Source organism: Eptatretus burgeri, chromosome 2 (genome assembly GCF_056783735.1).
Source record: "Eptatretus burgeri isolate ZD-2024b chromosome 2, Ebu_testis_v1, whole genome shotgun sequence".
In the NCBI taxonomy this organism is placed as follows: Eukaryota; Metazoa; Chordata; class Myxini; order Myxiniformes; family Myxinidae; genus Eptatretus; species Eptatretus burgeri.
The window spans coordinates 44,209,619-44,232,264 of NC_140962.1; the positions used below are offsets into that span (position 1 = coordinate 44,209,619).

Sequence of the window (22,646 nt, forward strand, 5' to 3'; positions counted from 1 at the left end):
GACCAATTTAAAACCACCATTTTACAACAGTTACATGGTACCCGCCCCGGCGGCCATTTGGGCAGGACAAACAACATCTTGGGCCCGCCGGAGGTTTTACTGGGTGAATATGGGGCACGATATACAGGACTGGTGTCGAGCATGCGACACCTGTACTGCTAAAAAGTGACCGGCACAGAGGATGCAGGCCCCCCTTCAATTAAACCAGGTGGGGGCCCCCCTTGAGTGGGTGGCTATGGACATTTTCAGACCACTTCCCTGCACCCACCAGGGTAATAAATATATCCTCATGGTTATGGACTATTTCACCAAGTGGCTGGAGGCCTATGCGCTCCCCAATCAAGAAGCTGGGTTGTGGCACAGGCCTTCGTGGAAGGTTTTCCATGCCGGCACAGGATTCTGGAAGAGCTGCACACCGATCAGGGTGGAAATTTTGAAAGCCAATTATTAAAAGAGGTGTGCAGTCTCTTGTCAATTCGGAAAACAAGGACAACACCCTTAAGACCACAATCTGCCGAGATGGTGGAAACGTTCAATAGGACCTTAATACAACAACTGGCCCTATTTACCACCACCCATCATGATGACTGGGATGAACCTCTCCCGTATTTGTTGAATGCCTACCAAACTAGCCAGCACGGAGCCAACGCATGTAGCCCAGCGTTGCTCATGGATGGGCGGGAGTTGCAGGCTCCCGCTGACCTGCTATGTGGTCCCTTGCCAGAACATCCTGATAAACTTCCGGGGGAGGGCAATGCCCGTCATTTGGAGGAGGGTATGGAATGGGTCCATGCCTTCACGAGTAGCCACCTCCATCTGGCGGGTGTAAAGATGAAGCGCATATCCGACTACCGGAGCAGAACGAGCAAATACACTCCGGGAATGAAGATTTGGTTCTTCAATCCCCGGAGACGAAAGGGCAAATGCTCAAAACTCATGTCGCATTGCCAGGGCTCGGAGGTCTTCCTGGCGCAGATCTGTGACGTGTTCATTCAGATCAACATGGGACCATGAGCTTTCCCTTGGATCGTCCATGCTGACTGATTGAGACCCTACACACTCACGTCACCACACGTTGCTGCGTTGGGACAAAACCACCACATTATTAAAAACTCCTCACCACCTCGTAACCTCCAAGTTATGAAAAACACCTCACAGTCACGTAACAGCCATGTTATTAAGAATGCCTCACGTCCACGTAATTCAAAACACCTCAATACATGTCATGAGAGAGACAGGCTTGTTTTAACTGAGGATAATTTCATGAGTTGCAGTGTTGTCATGATTTACAGCAAGCAGAATTCAAACATTTATTTTGCAATTTAAATTGTAATATTCATGATTTATTGCATTTTTATAAGCAACTGAAATTGAAGATTTCAGTTTAAAAAAAAAATTCCCAAAAAAATATTTTAAACGAATACCCTTTTTAGAATATACATATGGGAGCGGTCTGAGCAGTTTGGGACGATTTCACAATAGTTTGAGGCAGTAGTTCAGTGACAACACAAAATATATATATATATATATATATATATATATATATATATATATATATATATATATATATATATATATATATATATATATATATATTGTGACGTCCACGGGACTTGAACAGTCCCGCCAACGTACAATGAGCCGAAACGATGGAGGCGGTTTATTTACTTATAACCCAAACATGGCGGTTCTAATCGTTCTACCGCAAACGGGACGAGGAAGGTGGCACGAGTCGCTTTTCACTGAGTTGATGATGTTTATTTGTTTTTATTATTAACCAGAAATAACAAGACTCGGCAAGAAGAGGGATCCGGGGCGATTCGACGGGATGGTGGGGGATCGGGCGTGGGGAAAACACAGACAATTCCAATGAATATACAGATCTCAAACCCTCTAAGGCGCCAAGCACACACACACACACACACACACACACACACACACACACACACACACACACACACACACACACACACACACACACACACACACACACACGAAACGTAGCTACTTCTGGTGGTCAGGCTGGACCGTGGTGTGGACGCAACTGTCCCTGGATCAGCGTCGGACGAGCTGGCCTTGCTCTCGTCAGGGGGGGGGGGCAGGAGAAACCGTGGTGTTGTCGACCTCCTGGTCCCGGCCCAAGTCCGCTCACAGCCGCCAGGGAACCAGTTCTGGCACCAAATTGCGAGCAGGAGAGGGAGGCAGGTCCACCCGCCGTTCGACCCCGCACTCCGAGTCAGCAGAACCCCAGAGCCAACCAAGGTGAGGCACGAGGCTCAGCAAGGCTCCAAGACAAGATGAAGAACACGATCGAATCAGCACAACAACAAGTGCGCTTCCCGCGCAACAGCCTCCACACCAAAAAAAAAACACGATCTTTTTGTCCCGATCTTCTTCCTCTTCCTTTTCGACCCCGAACAGAACCTTTTTATCCTCCCGTCCTCGTCACTTCCAATCGAGCCGTTTTATTGGCCCACCGCCGTCGCCTTCCGCCAATCGTGATCACGGGGCGGAGCCATCCGCAGCCCTGTCCTGTGACGTCACGGCCAGCCTCCAGGGACTACTAAAAGGGGTTTACGCAGACACACTTATCCTATCCCGTGTCCCTATCTAATTACGTGACAATTATCATTCCCCCCTTGAAGAAATAAACATTTACTAGACAACTTATCACCACTGAATTGCTACTTATTACATCGAGATCCTGGTAAACTCGAACAGCATGGCATACCTAATTAAACATCCGAATTACCCTTTGAATGCATACCCCCCCCTCAAACGTAACAATATTATATATATATATATATGTATATATATATATATATATATATATATATATATATATATATATATATATATATATATTGTTGCGAATCCGCGCCCGCCGACGTGCGAGCGGCCACGTAACTCGAATCGCGGCACGTCGCCCACCGGACGGACAATTCTGTCGTGACCCTCTCGGACTAACGCCGGGAGCTAGTCACGGGTGGGCCTTTCGGCCTCACCACGATCGTGCCAATCGGCCCCCGCGTGGGATAGGGTTGTTCGCCAAATTCAATCTACCTAAGTACTCACGCGGAGGGTAGACTGGGCGATCGCACCTCGCCGCAGGTCGACTCCGGACACGGGCCACTTAAGCGACCCGTTCCGTACTATCGGGATAACCGAGCGGTGTTATCGTCGGCCTCGACGTTCCGATTAATTATCGGGCGTATTAAGCCCACTACCAACCCTTTACGTGAAGCAAGATGGAGATTCAATTAAAGAAAAGACGAAGCGAAACGGGAAAAACACTTCAACATAATGCACATTTATTCCGTGGCACACGGAGAGCACACATATACAATTACAACAATTATGCACCTCCAGCAAATGCTACAAAAGAAACACAACAAAGCAGATCTACTACCGACTACGCGAGCACACGGCAACACTTACACAGTTTTACTTTACAGACGGCGCCGACAACACATTTACTCAAAAGCAAAAGAAAAGGGCCACCCTCAAAGACAAGGGGGCAGACGGGGCCTGAGGGCCGCGAGACCGGGTTGATCCTACCCGTGCCTTGTGATGAGCCGCAAATGTGGCGGCGCCCCGACTCCGCGCTCCTTCGCGGGTTTCGTTAGCACTGCTTGGAGTGGGGTGGGAACGGGGCCCCCTTTTCGCACTATCTCAGCGCGGGGGGAAAAAAGGGGGGAATTGTTGATGCTCTGGGGAAAGAGGATAGCTGGCTTGCTTGGGTCCCGCGACGAGCGACTCCACTGCAACCTCGTCGCCGACCGCCGTCTTCCTTGCCTCGGACCCGAGCTATTCGACCTCCTCCCCAATTCTCCTCAGCTGACTGCAGCAAACCACCTCGACCGCGCTCCAGGCTTCAGGCTTCCCCTCTCTGCAGCTCCCCGACAGACTGCCACTCTCCAGACCCGACTCGACTCGCGGCTCCACAGACTGCTCCTCTCCAGACCCGACTTGACTGCCTCGACCTTTTCTCCAACTCTCTTGACCGGAAACTGACTAAATTCGCCCCGCGCTCGGCGCTTTATAGTCCGGCAGGAGAACCCATATGCAAATTTCTGGATCAGAACGAGCTCGGGGGTGGAGCCACGCTCGCCCATTGGACGGAGAAAAAGGGGCGTGAGTCTCCCCTGATCCTCGAATTTGCATATATCGATTCTACTCCGAAGCGCCTGGAGGCGGGGCCAAACCACCCCGCGCTTGCTGATTGGATGGATCAGAAGTGGGCGTGTATCATTCCTGATCCGACTTCTCCTCGGAAAGGCCGCTATTTGCACCCGCGGATCGGCGCGCGTCCCGCACGAGGCCAGGACAGCATGACGCTCGGTGCCCACAAGCGGTGCGGGAATGGCCGCAGAAGGAGAGGCGAAGGTGGTGGAGGGTTTAAAGTGCTGGTCCATGGCCATGGCGACGTTTGGAATGGCGGGGATGCGATGTTTGCGAGAGCGAGTTGTGAAGGTAAAGGTCGTGGCTGTTGGCGTTGTTGTTGTTGTGAAGCGGCGTTGTGGTTGGTGGTTGTTGTGTGATGGCGGTTGAGACGTGGTTGGTTCAAAATAAAGATAGAACAGAAAAACGGCTATCTTAAAGGGTCGCAGCCTGAATGAATTACATTTATTCCCTCTAAACAACGGGTTTGGGGCTAACTACACATGTACTTACAGAGATATCTGACCTACGGGACCTGAATGGTGGTTTGCGAATTTCCTCAACCGCAACAATATATACATACAAGCCGGTAGGCGGCGATGGGTCGCCGAGCATGGAAACTGTAAGATATAGAGCAAAATGGATGTCATGTAGCGGATAGGGAATCACCTTAAGATTATGCATATCAAATCTCATCCAGTTCCATCTACTGATAACTACTCGGTATCCATTTGAATGAAAAGTACCGAAAATGCGGTTTGAAATCGGAAATCCCCAAAGTTCGAGGGGGTGCTGTGGGTGAACAAAGATCTAAATCGAAAATCCGGCTCGATCGTTTGTGCACAATGTATTCCAGATGATTAGTGTGAATTTTCATGACCATCCGACCATAACCCCAGGAGGAGTAGCATTTGGCGGGAAGGCACCTCCAGCTCTCGCATATTTCGATTTTTGCACTAATTGACATTTGACCCCTGATCTAAGCGAAATCGGTCAATATGTTCTGAGGCAAGTTGTAGTACTCATTGAGTCCCATGAACTTGCAAAGTTTCATTCGTATCGATGCACTCACCTGGTCGCTAGGGGGCCTTCAATTTTCGCCAATTTTCGCGCATACCCTAACTCTAGGGGGCGCTGTGGGTAAAGTATTCCATATATCACAAAAACCGGAATATATTTGATAGAGCATCAGCTGTAGATCATTCGTGCCAAATTTCACAACCCTACGTGGGATAATGGCTTTCGGAATTGATTTCGCGTGAACGGTACCGATTTTGAAGGTTTTTCGGTTGTTGCTAGGGAACCAAAGCGTCCCTAGCAACCATCACAATTTACAAAGTACGAGGTCATAAGATGTTCATACCACCCGAGTTTGGTCAAAATCCGCCCACGTTTAGGCCGAAGTCACATTTGCTCTACGGCGAGGATACGACGGCCGTACGCCCTCTGAATTGACAGAAACGTGCGGCGGCTGCAGAGTTTCTGCGGTGGCCTCAGGGTGGCCCTACGCCGTATGGCTATATTTTAAAAGCCGTAAGGTCGCCGTGGAATTATAACGCGGAGTTATAACTTTTTTCATTTCTACGTTCGCCGTAGCAATTCGACAAGTCGAAACAAAAGAAATGGTAAAAATAAAAAAATAAAAATTAACCCATTCGTTACCGTCCATCTGGCCGCACGTTCGCCTTAGGACGCCCTGCGGTCACCGTGTGACATCAAATCAAAGACCGTATGGCAACCCCACGTTTTCGGTCTCCACAATTTCTAAGACCGAAGGCCTAAGTCACATTTGCTCTACGGCGAGGATGCGGCGGCCGTACGCCCTCTGAATTGACAGAAACGTGCGGCGGCCGCAGAGTTTCTGAGGTGGCCTCAGGGTGGCCCTACGCCGTATGGCTATATTTTAAAAGCCGTAAGGTCGCCGTGGAATTATAACGCGGAGTTATAACTTTTTTCATTTCTACGTTCGCGGTCGCAATTCGACAAGCCGAAAAAAAAAACTGGTGAAAAAAAAAATAAAATGAACCCATTCGTTACCGTCCGTCTGGCCACACGTTCGCCTTAGGGCCCCCCTGCGGTCCCCCTGCGGTCGCCTTGCGGGCACCTTGCGTCTGCCTTGAAAATTCTATAGCTGCCGCAGGAACGCCCTGAGGTCACCGTGCAACATCAAATCAAAGACCGTACGGCAACCCCACGTTTTCTGTCTCCACAATTTGTAAATACGCCATGCAGCTCCTATACTACCAATTATGCTGATGACAAACGAACAAACATCCAAATGAAAAATCGTGCTTAGCACGACACTTGGCGAATTAGTTGACCTTTCCGTGTGGTGGTCCAAGCTGTAATGTCATGGAATGTGTGGTGTTTATTTGTTCGTACATTAATAAAATGACGCGACGTCACAAATAACAATTATCAGGCGCGCGTTGTCATGGTAACGGCAGCAGATTGAAAATTATCACAACTCATTTAAAGCCACCATGTGACATTCAACAACTTATCATCGGTGCTTGTTGCCTTCATTCTGATCGTAGAAAATATTTGCAAATAACTGGGAGCATTGCTTTTCAACCAGCTTTACGATCCCGTTATCAGGTTTGAAATATGTTGTAAAACAAAAATATGTATTTTATATGTGCGTTTTTCATGTTTTGGGTGACCCTGACCTTGACCTTAGGTCAATTTCGATCAAACTTTGTACACATGTTAATATTACACGCATAAATAGACAGTATAAGTTTCAATATAATAAGTGCAAAACTGTTTGAGAAATAGCCATGTGTAATTCACAAAATTCCCCATTGGTTTATAATGGGCGATAATATAAAGTGATGCAGAATCCAGATCCTGATCTTGAACATCACCAAAAGTCACATATCCTTTTGCACTGTGGATTTCTATCAGCTGTTAAAATTTCATCCAAATCGGTTAAGAATTGTGACCTGTAGAACGAATAGAATTTTTTTTAAATCACGCCAATAGCTAAAAACTTTGACGTCATACGCTTGCGAAAACTGTGCATAATTTGTACTAACATGCATTTTAAATCATTTAGATATTCCATTGGAGTTTGTTTTGGCGTCAACAGGAAGTCGCTACGACTTCCGGTTACTGAATTATGTTCAAAAGCTTGTTTTCACCTTTTTTTGACGTAACGTCATGACGTTAAGTGCGATTATGACGTGATTTGATCCCAGACTATTTCAGCAAGATTGGCTATCACGTGTTAAAATTTGAGAGCGATTGCTTCAGTAGTTTCGGCTGCACACGAGCGTAAAAATATATATATTTTATTTTTTTTAATGATGTCAATAGGCAAAACTTTGACGTCATACCCTTGCGAAAACTATGCAGAATTTGTAATAAGATGCATTTAGTAATCATTTAGATATTTGAATGAAGTTTAATTTGGCGTCAACTGGAAGTCGTAGCGACTTCCGGTCACCGAGTTATGTCCAAAAATGTGTTTTCACGTTGTGTGACGTCACGTCGTGACGTTTAGTCCGATTAGGATGGGGTTTGGATGCGGTCCGTCTCAGGTGGATTGTCTATCAGGTGTAAAAATTTAAGAACGACTGGTCCAGCCGTTTGGGCTGTAGACGACCGGACAAACAAACAAACCAACAAACGGAACAGACCAACATACTTGACAAAATCGAAGATTTCGCAAAGTAATAAACAGACAGAATTACTGACAATAAGGGTCACCTATTTTGGCGACCCATTGTATATATATATATATATATATATATATATATATATATATATATATATATATATATATATATATATATATATATATATATATATGTGTGTGTGTGTGTATGTATGTATGTATGTATGTATGTATGTACTAGTGTGGATCGTCTCGCTACACTTGCCTCACCACACGTCATTATATTGGGACAAACACCGCCACGCTATTACAAACACCTCACGACTACATTATTAAAAAGACCTCACCGCTACATACCCGCTATATTATTAAAAGCAACTATCCTCCATGTAATTCAAAATACCTCACCACATGTCGCTGTCGAGACAGGTTTGTTGTCATGATTTACACCAATCATAATACAAACATTTATTTTGTACAAATTTATTCGTAATATTTGTGATATTACATTTTTATAAGCAATTGAAGTTCAAGATTGAATTTTTTTTAAAACGTATTTTTTTCAAAACAAAATGTTTTTGAGAAAAAAGAAAATTCTTCAAAAAAATAAATGAAATACCCGAGGACAGACACACTGGAGCGGTAGGTGCAGCCCTGCAGTTTGGTATAATTTCACAAAAGTTTAAGGGAGTAGTTCATTGACCGACCACACACACACACTGCACAGATATACACCCAGTGTACAAAACACTCGGAACACCTGCTCTTTCCATGAAATAGACTGATCAGGTGAATCCAGGTGAAAGCAATGATCCTTTATTGATTGCACCTGTTAAATCCACTTCAATCAGTGCAGCTGAAGGGGAGGAGACTGGTTAAAGAAGGATTTTTCAGCCTTGAGACAATTGAGACATGGATTGTGTATGTGTGGCATTCAGAGGGTGAATGGGTAAGACAAAAGATTTAAGTGCCTTTGAACGAGGTATGGTAGTAGGTGCCAGGTGCACTTGTTTGAGTGTGTGAAGAACGACAACACTGGTGGGTTTTTCACACTCAAAAGATTCCGATGTGCATCAAGAATGGTCCACCACCCAAAGGACATCCAGCCAACGGCAGGCTAGTGGTTGAAAATGGCTCATTGATGAAAGAGGCCAAATGAGGCTGACACAAATTGTGCAGAGCAACAGATGGGCTACAGTTAGTCAACTGACAGTCCAGTACAACATTGGTGCCAAAAGACCCCATAAAATAATGCACAACTTCTTTCCACTGGAATGAATAAAAGTTCCACTTCTTTCAGCAAAAAATAAGAACCTGCAGTTGCAGTGGGCGAAGGAATGAAAACACTGGACACTGGAGGATTGGGAAAACATTACCTGGTCTGATGAATTCCCGTTCCTGCGGTTTCACGCTCATGGAAGGACTAGGGAATGGAGAAAACAACATGAGTACATGCATCCATCATGCCATGTCAGCATTGCAGGCTGGTGGTGGTGGTGTGATGGTATTCAATGATTCTTAGCTATGATGAACAGGCATTCGATAATATGAGTGAGGAAAGTGAGGGGGGGGGAAACTTTATCATTAAGAAATCATTACGGCCTGTTCAAAGTCGAGGCATGGTCGAGCAGGCCAACAAACATGGTGGCTTCAGTCCTCAGTGAAGTTACCGAGGATGGGTCTTGTCTTAAGACCCCAATGAAAGCGGAAACCAAGGATGCACCTGATAAAGGATAAAATTAAACAAGGCTGTTAATTATCTTCAAAAGGGGTGTTTTAATTAACCAAAACACACAATTTTCATTCATGCACTTCCTTGTAGTTTTCTTAATATGCATGTAAAGTTTTGCGCTGATAGGTTTCATGGCTTTGGAGTGATGGAGCAGATGCACACACTGACATTTATTACCAGAAGATGTGTGCGTGTATATATATATATATATATATATATATATATATATATATATATATATATATATATATATATATATACACATATACATATATACATATATATACATATATATATATATATATATATATATATATGTATATATATGCGCACACATACGGGGTGTCCCAAAAGTCACCTTGGGATTTAGAAATTAAATAACATTTCTGTTTTTTAATAATTCGTTTTTCTTTTCTTTTCAGAATTTAGATTAACATTTGAAAATTACCTATGGAAAAATTCACAACTAAACAAAGAACCAAAATCGTGGAATTTTATTTTAAATTTCATCGATCAATTATTCTCACCCAAAGAGCATGGACAGCAAATAATTTCACGAAATTCAGAAATTTCTTGGCCATCAAGTTCCCTCGATTGGACACCTCCCAATTATTTTATTTGGGGTTACCGAAAGGAGCGTGTCTACATCAATAAGCCCCATACAATTCAGCAGCTCAAAGACAACATCTGTGCAGAAATTTGAGGGCTGCAGCCAGAGTTATTGTCCGCTGTTATGGAAAATGCTGTCAAAAGAGCCCGTCTCTGCGAAGTCGAAAATGGAGGACATCGAAGCTGCATCATTTTTCATAAAGAAAGCAAATTTATCTCCATTTTGTAAATTTTCTTTTGGTATAAAAATTATCATAAATTATTGAAAAACAGAAATGTTATTTAATTTCGAAATCCTGAGGTGACTTTTAGGACACCCTATATACATATATAATATATAAATAAATATATATACAAATATATATAAATAAATATATATATATATATGTATAAAAAAAAATAAAAATATCTCTATAAATAAATATATATAAATAAATATATTAGTAAATATATATATATATATATATATATATATATATATATATATATATATATACACATACATATACATATATATATATATATATATATATATATATGTATATATATATATATATATATATATATATAAAATATACCAGACGACCCGGGAACCAGTTGGGTTCCCGTTGTGCTGTGGTTGATAAAAAAAAATCATAAAAAAAAGATAGCTCCAGCGAACAATACCACTGAGGTTGTTTGCATGATCAAATAATCCCAAAGAGTACTTGACTGAATCGAGAATTGATGTTTTAATAATTTTTTTCATTGCCTGATTTGAACGAAACTTGATAATTGTGCGTCAATGTGAAAAAAAAAAACGGAGAAAAGAATGTCGAATAAATTATTGTGCATAATCTTCTAAACACAATTTTATTTCTTAATAAATACAGAAGTATTAGATCAAAATGGCGATGTTTCTTTTATGCTTAAAAATCAATCGTTCTGTCTATACTAAATGTTTGAGATTTTTCATCAAATCATTTTAAGAAAAAAAAGACAGCTCCAGCGAACTATACCGCTGAGGTTGTTTGCACTGATCAAATTCTCCCGAAGGGTACTTGACTGAATCATGAATTGATTATTTAATAATTTTTTTCATTGCCTGATAATGAACGAGACTTGAAACTGTACACTGCAAGCGAATGGTGAGTTTGGTGGCCCTAAATTTTTGCACTATCGTGTACCATTTTGGCTGTATTTCAGAAACATACATACATACATATATACAAGATGAGAGTTTTAGTAATATATAGAAGGTAAAAATAAATATACATATGTATATATATATATATATAATATATATATATATATATATATATATATATATATATATATTCAGGGATAACCAAGAGAGGAAGCACTCAGATTCCCCCTGAATGCCCAGCCCTCTCGGTTGTTGTGCCACTGATAACTCCGCAGCCCGTCAATTAACTTCGTCAACTCTCACAAGGTTTACCCGTCTCACACCATTTATCTGAGGAGCTGACTAGATTAACAGAGTTTCGTGCCCTTCGCGCACACTCGAATTCCTGCTGAGCAATACAGTGAGTGCATGCTGTCTAACGAGAGCAAATCACAGGGAGTAAAACTTCGTATCTAACAATACTGCGGAATGTGCTGGACCAATGGAAGAAAGAATGCTACAAGCAGGTTGAACTGAACAACTGGAATTGGTTTATTTATAAGTGTACTCACTGATGATGGTTACAGGACATGAAGAATTCACAAGGAAGCAAAGTTTCATTAGTTGTTCGTTCATGCTTATGGCGAGGTCGGGGAGTTGTTTTAGCAGTGGTGTTCGAATATCAAGTTCAATCGCGAGTCATTTTATTGTAGCAGGCAAGTTAACATCTCTGGCAATGAGAGCCGTTCTCCTCTCGGGACTTGGTACATCGGCACGATCCATAAATGTACAGACATTTCATGCTTCGAGCACAGGTGCCTCCACCCCCTCCACCCACCCCCCCCTGTTTTTTGATCAAAAAATGGATGATCCATCAGCCACAGTAAACTGGCCAGATGATGTGGGGAACATAATGTTTAAGCAATTTTGTAGCTCCTTCCCTTCCTATCATAGGGTAGGCAATGCTAGTTCTGAAAATGGTTGATCAGCCACCTGTGATACTGCCTCACTTCTTTTATCCGTGTGATACGGAATTATCCGTTTGCAACGGCCTGCAATTCTGGGGAGTCTGGTGGGAACCCGAGATAGCCCCCCCCCCTGGTGGTTTTCTCACCCGGCCCCCTGCCCGCTATATTTATATTATATATATATATATATATATATATATATATATATATATATATATATATATATTATGTATACATACATACATACATACATATACAGAAACACATACGAGGTCCGTCTAAAAAGTAACGGGACTGAGCCTGCTGTGTGCTCCACTTACACAACTTGAATGAAAGGGTTGCATCACAGTCTTTCGCAACATTCCAGCAACATATATGATTGATGATGGTTGACTGCGCTCATTGTGTGATTTTTTTTACACGTCGTGCTTTACACATTGTCGAGTCTGATTCGTGAGCAGAGAGTCAATCTGAAGTTTCTTGCCAAGCTTGGCATAACACCTTCTGAATCCTTCGCAATGCTGCGGAAAGTCTACAGGGAAGAAACAATGTCACGTACACGTGCATTTGAATGGCACAAGAGGTTCAAAGAGGGCCTGGAGGAGGTTGAAGACGATCCACAGTCTGAAAGACCTTCAACAAGCAGAACGGCGGACATCGAGCGTGTGAAGCAGATGGTGCGCGCAGATCGTCGACTCACGGTGCGGATGATTGCTGAGGAACTTTCCATCAACAAGGACACTGTCTGGAGCATCATCACTGAAAATCTCGAAATGCGCAAGGTGTGCGCAAAGATTGCCCCCAAGCTGTTGTCCGAGGACCAGAAACAGCAAAGAATCACTGTCTGTCAAGATATTATCGAGCACCTCGAGGACGATCCAGACCTGCTCGGGAGAGTCATTACTGGCAATGAATCGTGGATATTCGAATACGATCCCGAGACCAAACAGCAGAGTCATCAGTGGAAAAGTCCGGCATCACCAAGACCAAAGAAAGCAAGGATGTCGAAGTCAATGGTCAAGGTGATGCTCATCGTGTTTTTTGACATCAAGGGCATCGTCCACTTCGAGTTTCTACCACAGGGTCAAACAGTGAATCAATACGTGTACAAGGAGATCCTCCGGCGCCTCATGAGATCAGTTTGGGACAAGAGGAGGGATCTGTGAGAGAACAATGCCTGGGTGCTCCACCATGACAACACCCCTGCTCACAGTGCCCTGAGCATCTGACAGTTTCTGGTGGAGAGGAACGTGCCAACTCTGGAGCAACCCCCGTATTCGCCAGACTTGGCCCCTTGTGATTTTTTCTTATTCCCCAAGCTCAAGGGGGTGATCAAGGGGACGCGATTTCCTGATCCGTGACGACGGAGCTCGAGGATTCCAGAAGAAGCCTTCCGGGGGTGCAGTGAAGCGTGGAAGAAGAGGATGGACAAGTGTGTGAGACTGGAGGGAAACTACTTTGAAGGGGATAAGCTGTGATTTCAATCTATTTTTTGGAATAAAATTTCTGTGAATCAGTCCCGTTACTTTTGAGACGGACCTCATATGTGTCTCGTATGTGCCTGTCGATTTTCATCAACTACTGTTCACCAATAATGGAGAAATAGACGTTCAAATGAACTGTACACAAGAAAAGAGAGAACGTGAGCGGCGCTTCGAGCCCGTGGGGTGGAAGACCCCACGGGGTAAAAATGACACTTTATCTTTCTAGTTACATATGCTTCAGAGTAGTTCACTCAACAGTAAGTGATTCCTCTTGCAGGACCTCTGTGCCATTGTCAGTCACGTGTTTTGTTCCTCACTACAACACATTTGCTGTTTGATCAACAACATTAATCATGTTGTCAAATATTTTGAAATGTCAAATATTTGTCAAAAATGTCAAATATCCTGGGCTCTTTTGTTTAATTACTTGAATGTATCAACTGCCCTGAAACAAAACAGCACATAGCTTATAACATCTGCACTTTTTAAAAGTTTGTGTTGGAGTAGCGTAAATGTTCCTTTCTAAACCCCACGTGCGAGTATGGAAAACGCATGTTCCTCAAAGAGGAAATCATAAAGTATAATCAAATGAAAGACCAAATACTGCATTTGGAGTCATCACAAAGAACCCGAATAAGCAAAGAGCAAAGATCAAATCATCAGGAGGAACCTGGATAGGATTCGGGTTTCAGCTGCTACTCTTCTACTCTCAAACCCATCCAGGTGCAGCCAACTGAGACTCACAGAAAAAGTTTTTGCAAGAATTAACTTCTCGCTAGACAGACAGACAGATGAAGAAAGAGAGAAATTGAGAGCAAAAGAGAGGAAAATGAACAAAAAGAAAAGAAAAAGCAAGAATTTGAATGAATGAAGAGAAATGTGAAAAAGTGTGAAAGTACCAAAAATGTCAGAAGAGCCCCAACAGATACAATTCAGCAGTTACTCCCAAAGGCTCAAGCGCACAAATAGGAACAAGCTGCAAGAGGTCTGTAAGTGGGGAAGCACAATACACACTGCATCAGAATATGGTACATACATAATCAAATGAAAAACTAAATACTGCATTGGATTTATCAAAAGGTACCCGAGTAAGCAAAGATAGAAGCATCCGGAGGAACCCGGATAAGATTTGGGTTTCAGCTGCTACTCCCCTACCCTCAAACCCATCCAGACACAACCAAGTGAGCCTTACAAAAATGAAAATTAGTTTGGTATCTCGATTTTGTACGAACATACGATTATCAATATCATATCATCGCACTAAAAGCAACATCTCTGAAGCAGTTACATTATTTTTTCCCATGATAACATACGCCAATAAATAGGATTGGGTTTGTTAAACCTTTCCACATTTACATGCTTATTGTATCTCACCAGAGAGCATTGAAATTGTGTCATAAATTTCAGTATTGAATGCTGGGTCTTTGTTTTCGAAAAATTCATTCACTGAAAAGCAGAAATTATAATCTGAGCTTGTGTCTCGCAGCGCCCTCTTCTGACCTCGATAAGAAGAACCCTTTTCAACTATTTCCATGTCATCCAAAATCGATTGTTATAATCACATTACGTCACCGATTTTAATTGTAATATCCGAGCGAGTCATTAAGTTCTATATAATATTATCACCATCACACTCTATTCTATCTTCTGTGGCTTAAGTAATGAGTTACATTTCTGAGCTTCGAAAGTAAATCACTATCTGCATTGTTTCAATCTACTCTCTCCCTTTCTACAAGGTCTGAAACCAATGAATATGAAATCAATGAGATATTAAATTGGTACCATTGCCAGAAATTTTGATATTGGGTGTACATGAGAATTGTGCAAGGTAGAAGTGGACATTTTATTCAAGAAAATCCATCCATCCATCCATCCATCCATTGGGACCATACTCTGTGCAGAGCATTGGTGCTGCTTAAACAGTCTCCTTGGCTATGTGGCACAATCCTGAACAGGTCACCACTCCAACACAGGATACCAGCAAGCTGGCACTCATTTTGCCGACCTCAGAAGGATGACAGGCAGAGTCAACCCCACCTGGTATTAATTCAACTGCCGAGTGGGATTTGAACTCAGGATCCCAAGCCCACCACCCAAAAAATTAAGCCAACACCAGGTATATTCTAGAAAATGAAGGATTACAAAGTTGATAAAATGTCACCGATTTCTCAAGGTATTCCTCAACCACATATGAAGAGACTTGAGTCATTTGTACAGTATGTGGTCATGATTTGATACCATCTGGGAAAAAAAAAATTTCGGAAAACTATGCAGTCATTTTAGCATGCCTGCTTTGACATCTTGTATTGTTCATCATATTTATGACATACAGAATTATGCTCAATGCACAATCATATCATACAATACTAAAAAAGCCTGCAATATTATTAGCTTACCTGGAATAAAGTTCAGGTGAGCCTCTGGGATGGTACATCATCCGTCGCTCCAAAAACACTCGCAATTTCTTCTCCGAAACTGCTGATTGGATTGTGACCAAACTTGGCTAAAATTATCCATGGTGTGGAATAACTCAAGTTCGTTCATGGTATCCTCCCCCTCCACCTATAAGTAGGTCATCGTCAGGTTTCAAGGTTCTAAAAGTACTTGCATTTAGATCTAGTTTGGCCACCATTTTGTATTACATGAAAACATTTCATAATCTTCTTCTCTAAAACTGCTCAACCGATCATTAAGAAACTTTAAATTTGTGATCAACTACCCAAGGAAAATGTAGTTTGTTAACAATTGCATCATCAGTCACATGGTATGGCAGCCATATTTGATCATAAGAAAACCTTTAAAAACCGTATTCTCTGAAACTGCTCAACTATTCGATACGAAACTTTACATATGTGATCGACTCTACGTAGGAAATATAATTTGATAACAATGACGCCATTGGTCACGTGGTCTGGCAGCCATATTAGATCAAAGGAAAATGTTTAAAATTCATCTTCTCTGAAATCGCTTAACTTATCAATGTGAAACTTAGAATACATGATCGACGATCTACGGGAACGTTTGGTTAAAATGAAGCCAATCGGAAACACAATCTGGCCGCTAGTAATGTCATAATACAGAAAGTGGGCAATATCTCAAAAAATATGAATTGTAGACACCTTGGAGTTGCACCCTATGAAATATGGCTAATTTTGACACAATAGGAAATTACATCATCCTGGAAGTGGGCAATATCTTGAATACTAAAGCTCATAGACAGCAGGGAGTTGCACTACTGTAAACACCAGGTCAGTACTACCTGACATAAACTGTGTATTCTAAATGTAGCTCTTATTTTTACCCTGATCCATCCGTCACTCTGCTTTTTGGCAACCAGACAGTTGAGCTGCAGGACCAATGGTCCTTGATTCTTTATAATTGCTACATTGGTAGTACTTTGAGGTGAATCAATAATGAGTTTTGTATGGAAGATCAGAGTTCATTTCGTTTGGTCCCAATACAAACCAAAAAGGTATGAAGAAAAGTTGGGAATACGCGACTTTCAAAATGACGTAATATTGTTGTGGGGCCGGGTCTCGGTGGCGAGCACGGCCGCTAGATGGAGCAGTAGATTCGGCTCCACCGAACACTGGGCATTTAGGTCGTACCTTTCAGATAAATCCGAAAGGTCACGGGCCCCTTATCGGACCAAAGATCGCCAATAGGTCGACCACATGGGATAGGGTCAATTGCCAATTTCAATATACCTAAATACCCATGTCGTCCAAACTACTGGGGAAATTCACCATCGGCAGGATCTGCGCGATCTGGGCCATTACAGAGTTGGATGTGAGTCGTACCCCGAGCAGAGTACCACATTCCTGCGGGGCTGATTGCATGATTACGGCAGCAATGAGGCCTCCTAATTCCCATTAGCAGCGCGGCAAACCAATGATAGAAAGGACAAGGACGAGCTGGGACATTCAACAAGAGGGGAATTTATTAACAATAGTCGGGGGGATGAGGGGAGCACGTAAGGGAAGAGTTATCCGAATAAGCAAGGCAAATAATTTTCAACAAAAAAGCACTTAACAGTTCTACTTATAGACGGGGCCCACGGACACGCACACGCACACAGATACCCAGAAGAAATGATGGCCGCGGCCTTTTTTGATACCCCTAGCTTGGAGGGAAGGTGAGCTGGAGGTAAGGATAATGCGCTGGCTACCTGGCCGCTTCGCACGGCTCGATGTACGCACCTTCCCGGAGCTCCAGTCGCCCAAAAGCACGGACCAGGGCAGCCGAACCCAGAGGAGGTGAGACGAGGTGGTCTCCCGAGATGAGACGGTTGACCGCTCGCTGTAATGCGCCAGACAAGACACCTCCGATGCGCGGGATGCAGTCCGCCGCAGACTCAGACAGACGCGCGCGATGCAGTCAGCGTAGACCAGACAGAAGCGCGTGATGCCGTCAGCGCAGACCAGACAGAAGCACACGATGCCGTCAGCGCAGACCAGACAGAAGCGCTTCGAGCCGACGGGGCGCAATTATTTGTTCCTTCTTCTGTCCTTCCAGGCGCGGTCCTCTCGTCCGTGGCCTGCTCCCATTGGGTGGACGGCGTGTCGCAGCTCTGCTTTCTTGCCAAGGACCACCCCGGCTCTGGTCTGCTCATTGCCCATTGGCCGGAATATGACGCATACCTTTGTTTTGCGCGCAGCCAAAACGAAACGCTTCGTGACCATATTTGGAATGGAATTCCACTCAAAAGGAATTCCACACACGCCCACATACCAGCGAGCGCTCAGAGAATGCCGAGAGCAGAGTGTTGTTGTTGTAAAAACGAAGAATGTAAAAGAAAACCCTGACTATCAAAATAACTCTGCAGCGCACGAACATTTAATTCCCAGTAGACGAGGGACGGGACCCTAACTAGAAACACGTACTTACCGATATAACTGATCTATAGGACCTGGCTGTTGTGTGCAGTAAGCTTCCAAATTCGTAACAATACGCCCCAGACTGCTTGGCACGTATGTGCAGACAGACTCCCCTCGCAACAATGGTCATCCGGGCAGAGAATTTCTATCGTGGGTGGCAGAAAAGGATTGTTACCTAAAATGGTTCACAAAGATTCTAAAATAAACCAAAAATACTTGGAAAAGTACCTGAGAGAAAGGGATGTCCCTCTGCACAACAAAAGATTTGGAGAACTTTCCGATCAACTGACTGAAAAAGTTGATATATTGCAGCTCGTCCTGCAAAGACTCCTGATGATGTGGGTTCGTGCAAGGCCTGTGAACGGCGTCTTACACCTGACGTACCCGCTCATCCCTGTCAGTGAGTGGACTTTGAACTTTGTGGGTTTACCTCGTGTGAACATAGCAGGCTTGGTCATTTATTTAATGGACATCTGCAATCGGAAAGATGATGCCGTCATTCCCAACAATTAGGTAGACTTCCCAAAAGGGAGACACCGTATCTGGTTTGGATGCTCCTTAACACCGATGGGAAGGTTATATTTGGGGATTGTTAATGCAGAGGGTAAGCTTAAAATAATGATATTTACCATTAATCATGTTTGGGAGGAAGGCGGGTGGGGGGAAGGGGTGGGAGTGGGAGTTGGATAGCCTGTGAGGGTCACTATAAATAATATATATTATGATATACAGGGTAGCCCAAAAATTACTTTACCCCTGATAAATTTCTCTCACTTCCCTCCGTCCCTTCCCTTCTGCCCTCACCCGCTATGGTATGCAGAAACACTGACAAAATTAATTATTGTAAGTATTGTCCAATAAAACCTGTATATTAAAAGAGTTCAAGAACAATGCTTTACTGGGAAGGGGTAAAGTGACTTTCAGGCCACCCTGTATATATAATGTGTGTGTGTGCGTGTGTGTGTGTGTGTGTGTGTGTGTGTGTGTGTGTGTGTGTGTGTGTGTGTGTGTGTGTGTGTGTGTGTGTGTGTGTGTGTGTGTGTGTGTGTGTGTGTGTGTGTGTGTGTGTGTGTGTGTGTGTGTGTGTGTGTGTGTGTGTGTGTGTGCGCGCGCGCGCTATATCCTCCACTTGCTTATACTAACAGGGAATGGTACGAACTCTACACCTCTCATCCACGGATATTTCTCGTATTCCTATATTTCTGTGAGTGCGATTTGCATTCAGGAGTAAAACAGTTGTGGTTACCCATTTTGAAATTGCCACTCTTTCGTTTAAATCCTGAAAATTATGTTTAAAAGGTGAAATGAATTACAGATTTCATGGTAGCAACGGCACATTAAAAGTGGCCCAGAACCGAGTCACTGAAAACAGCACATGCGCACGCAGCACATGTGCAAAACCCTCGTTCATATTCACTAGACGACCCGTGAACCCGTTGGGTTCCCGTTGTGACAGTGGTTGATGAAAAAAAAATCATTTCAAGAAAAAAAAAAAAAGATAGCTCCAGCGAACAATACCGCTGAGGTTGTTTGCATTGATCAAATACTCCCGAAGAGTACTTGACTGAATCGGGAATTGATTTTTTAATACTTTCTTCATTGCCCGATTTGAACGAATCTTGATACTGCACACCGCAGGTGAATGGTGAGTAAGGTGGGCTGAAAAATTTTGCGCTATTGTGTACCGTTTTGGCTGTATTTCAGGAACATACATCCATACATACGTACAAGATGAGAGTTTTAGTAAGAATATATATATATATATATATATATATATATATATATATATATATGTCTTTTCCCAATTCACATATTGACCCCCTGTGCATGGCAGTCACATGTTATATAGTGGTGTTAATTTACTTTGGTTACAACACGAAATTGTAATGTAACACTTATGCAGCTTCTTCAAGCAATTTGACATTCCTGGGCTGGCAGGATAGAGCTCGCATACCCGCCTTTGGACCCTTTCGCCTGCGAGTGTGATTCACGACCCACCTATAAACTATCACCCTCGGTACTTCACAGGCAGTGTTGGTTGCATCACATAATGTGCCTTCCATCGGAACAAAACGAAGCGGGGTGTACAGTCTGCTCCCATTATCCGGTTCACGTTAATGGTCCCACGGTGCCTTTTGATGAAGACGATTGGCAAGTTATTCACTTTTTCATCCAAACTATATTCGCCGTTGGCGAGAACATATTGGGTGGAGGATTCAATTGTGAATTTGGCTTGCTGGCTGTGTCGCTGATGCAGTGCCCCTCCAAATTACGGCAGGAACTTGGAATTTGTTCAGGTTGTTAGTAACCAATGGCTTACTCTGTGAAAGACACCGTGGGAAATTTCACGTCCACCAACAAAATCTAGCTCTGAGGACACCCGGCTTAACCTCCATCTGGGCCTCCTCGGGCAGATGCAACCAACCTGACAGTTTGTCGTCGAGTCGGGAATCGCATAATTCATTCTCACAAAATCATGTGATAGCCAATCAGAACCTTTGAAAAGTGAAAATATTGGTCTATCCTCATCAATCGATTGGCAAAGTCAAGGAACTATCAAAGTAGCTTTTGTGAAGTAAAGAATATTGCATTGTACTTCAAAATGAAGAAGGATGACCAAGCTAGAGTGATCGGTATGGTCGGTCTCATGGTCTACCTCTTGGCCTAACCCTAAGAACAATGACTGACAATTTCTTGTCACTTTTCTTCCGCATTGTAAATTAATTATTTTAGTTATTTCACAACTTTAACTTATTCTCAGGTTTTCCATCTGTCTGTTTGTTTGTATGTAATGGACAGCTCTGGAGGCCAGAAGAGTCAACCGATTTTGATGAAACTTGACTGGTAGTTCATACCAGGATCTAGTTGTATGCTTTTGAGCACAGTTGCTATGGACGCCACTGTTGCCTAGCAATGGGACTTTGAAATTTTTGAAAAAAATCCGAAAAATATTTATATATATATATATATATTTTTTCGAAAATCAAAAATTGGCTTCAGTGCTTTTATGCACACTATAATCAACCTCTTTGTCAAAAAATTTCAGCCCGATCCGTCAAAAACTGTATGACGAGTATGCAATTATATAGTGACCACCCATGTCGCCTACCGGCTTGTTGATTTGTTTACTTGCATCATATTTTTTTTCTTTTCTACGTTTAAGGTTGGGGTTTTGGTGCCTTCCTCTTGGAGGCTTCTTTGTGTGCACGGATGCCTCCACTATGAGGTTCACGAAGCACTGGTTTTTCATCATGAGGTTTCAGTGCCGGACCATCTGTTGTAAATCGGCTTGCGTGTGGCCATTTCGTCCATGCAGCATGTACTAACACTAGGTGTGAGTCCTGTTGTGCGAAACCGACCATTTTACGATTCATTTTTAGATATAATTACCGAAGAACCTGACACTTCCACTGAACGGAGAGCCTAAGATCAGCATCTGAGAACTAGCACATGAATGTGTCCAAATGTTTCCCCACTACTTCCACAATGCCGAAATGACAACAACTCTTGCGTTTTCAAACAGCCTCGGCTGCTCGCGTGTTCAATCTCGTGGTCTCAGCGTGAGCTGGCGTTGTGGGGGGTCTCCCTTGACCACCACCCCCCACACCTCCCCAACTCCCTTCTCCCATGTAGACCCGACACCGCTGCATCAACGAATGCCTCCCAGCTCCCTCTCTACCCTGTTCCTGGGGCCTCTTACCCAAAACAGCCAACGGATATCTCACAGCGTAGCGAGCACGCTCAACGTCACAAACTACTGTTGCACATTTCAATGGACGGCACAAACTGAAACTTTCCACAGAGCCATGGAGGAACTTTCTTTTCACGAGTCGGGTGAAGACAATGCTCTAATTGCATTTTCTTTTCACTCCTATTTAGGGGGTTTTCTGTTAATGCAATGGCAAACAACCCAATGTAATCCTAGCCGAGCGGTGCAGCTTCAGCTACGCCGATGCAATTGAAGTGTTTTGGACTAATCAACGTCATTATTTAATTATTAAGGACTATGTCATCATTATTCAGTCCTTATACCTTCTCATCACAAGAAATACTGACTACCTACTATAGTTACGGTACCATATGTCAGGGTA

General features: G+C 43.2%; 1 long non-coding RNA gene across 2 annotated transcripts in view; it reads right to left on the reverse strand.

Annotated features, from left to right (window-relative positions):
- Positions 1 to 8,313: 8,313 nt before the first annotated feature.
- Positions 8,314 to 22,646, reverse strand: part of LOC147031939 (uncharacterized) — a 33,030-nt gene continuing 18,697 nt past the window's right edge. Inside the window, exons 1-3 of one of the 2 annotated variants that reach the window (XR_015054985.1) lie at positions 14,578 to 17,318; positions 9,380 to 9,503; positions 8,314 to 9,203 (exon numbers count right to left, since the gene is read on the reverse strand). This is a non-coding gene — a long non-coding RNA (uncharacterized LOC147031939). Of the gene's footprint in view, positions 9,204 to 9,379; positions 9,504 to 14,577; positions 17,319 to 22,646 lie in introns of those variants that run through there. The other variant, XR_015054986.1, reaches the window with a different exon arrangement.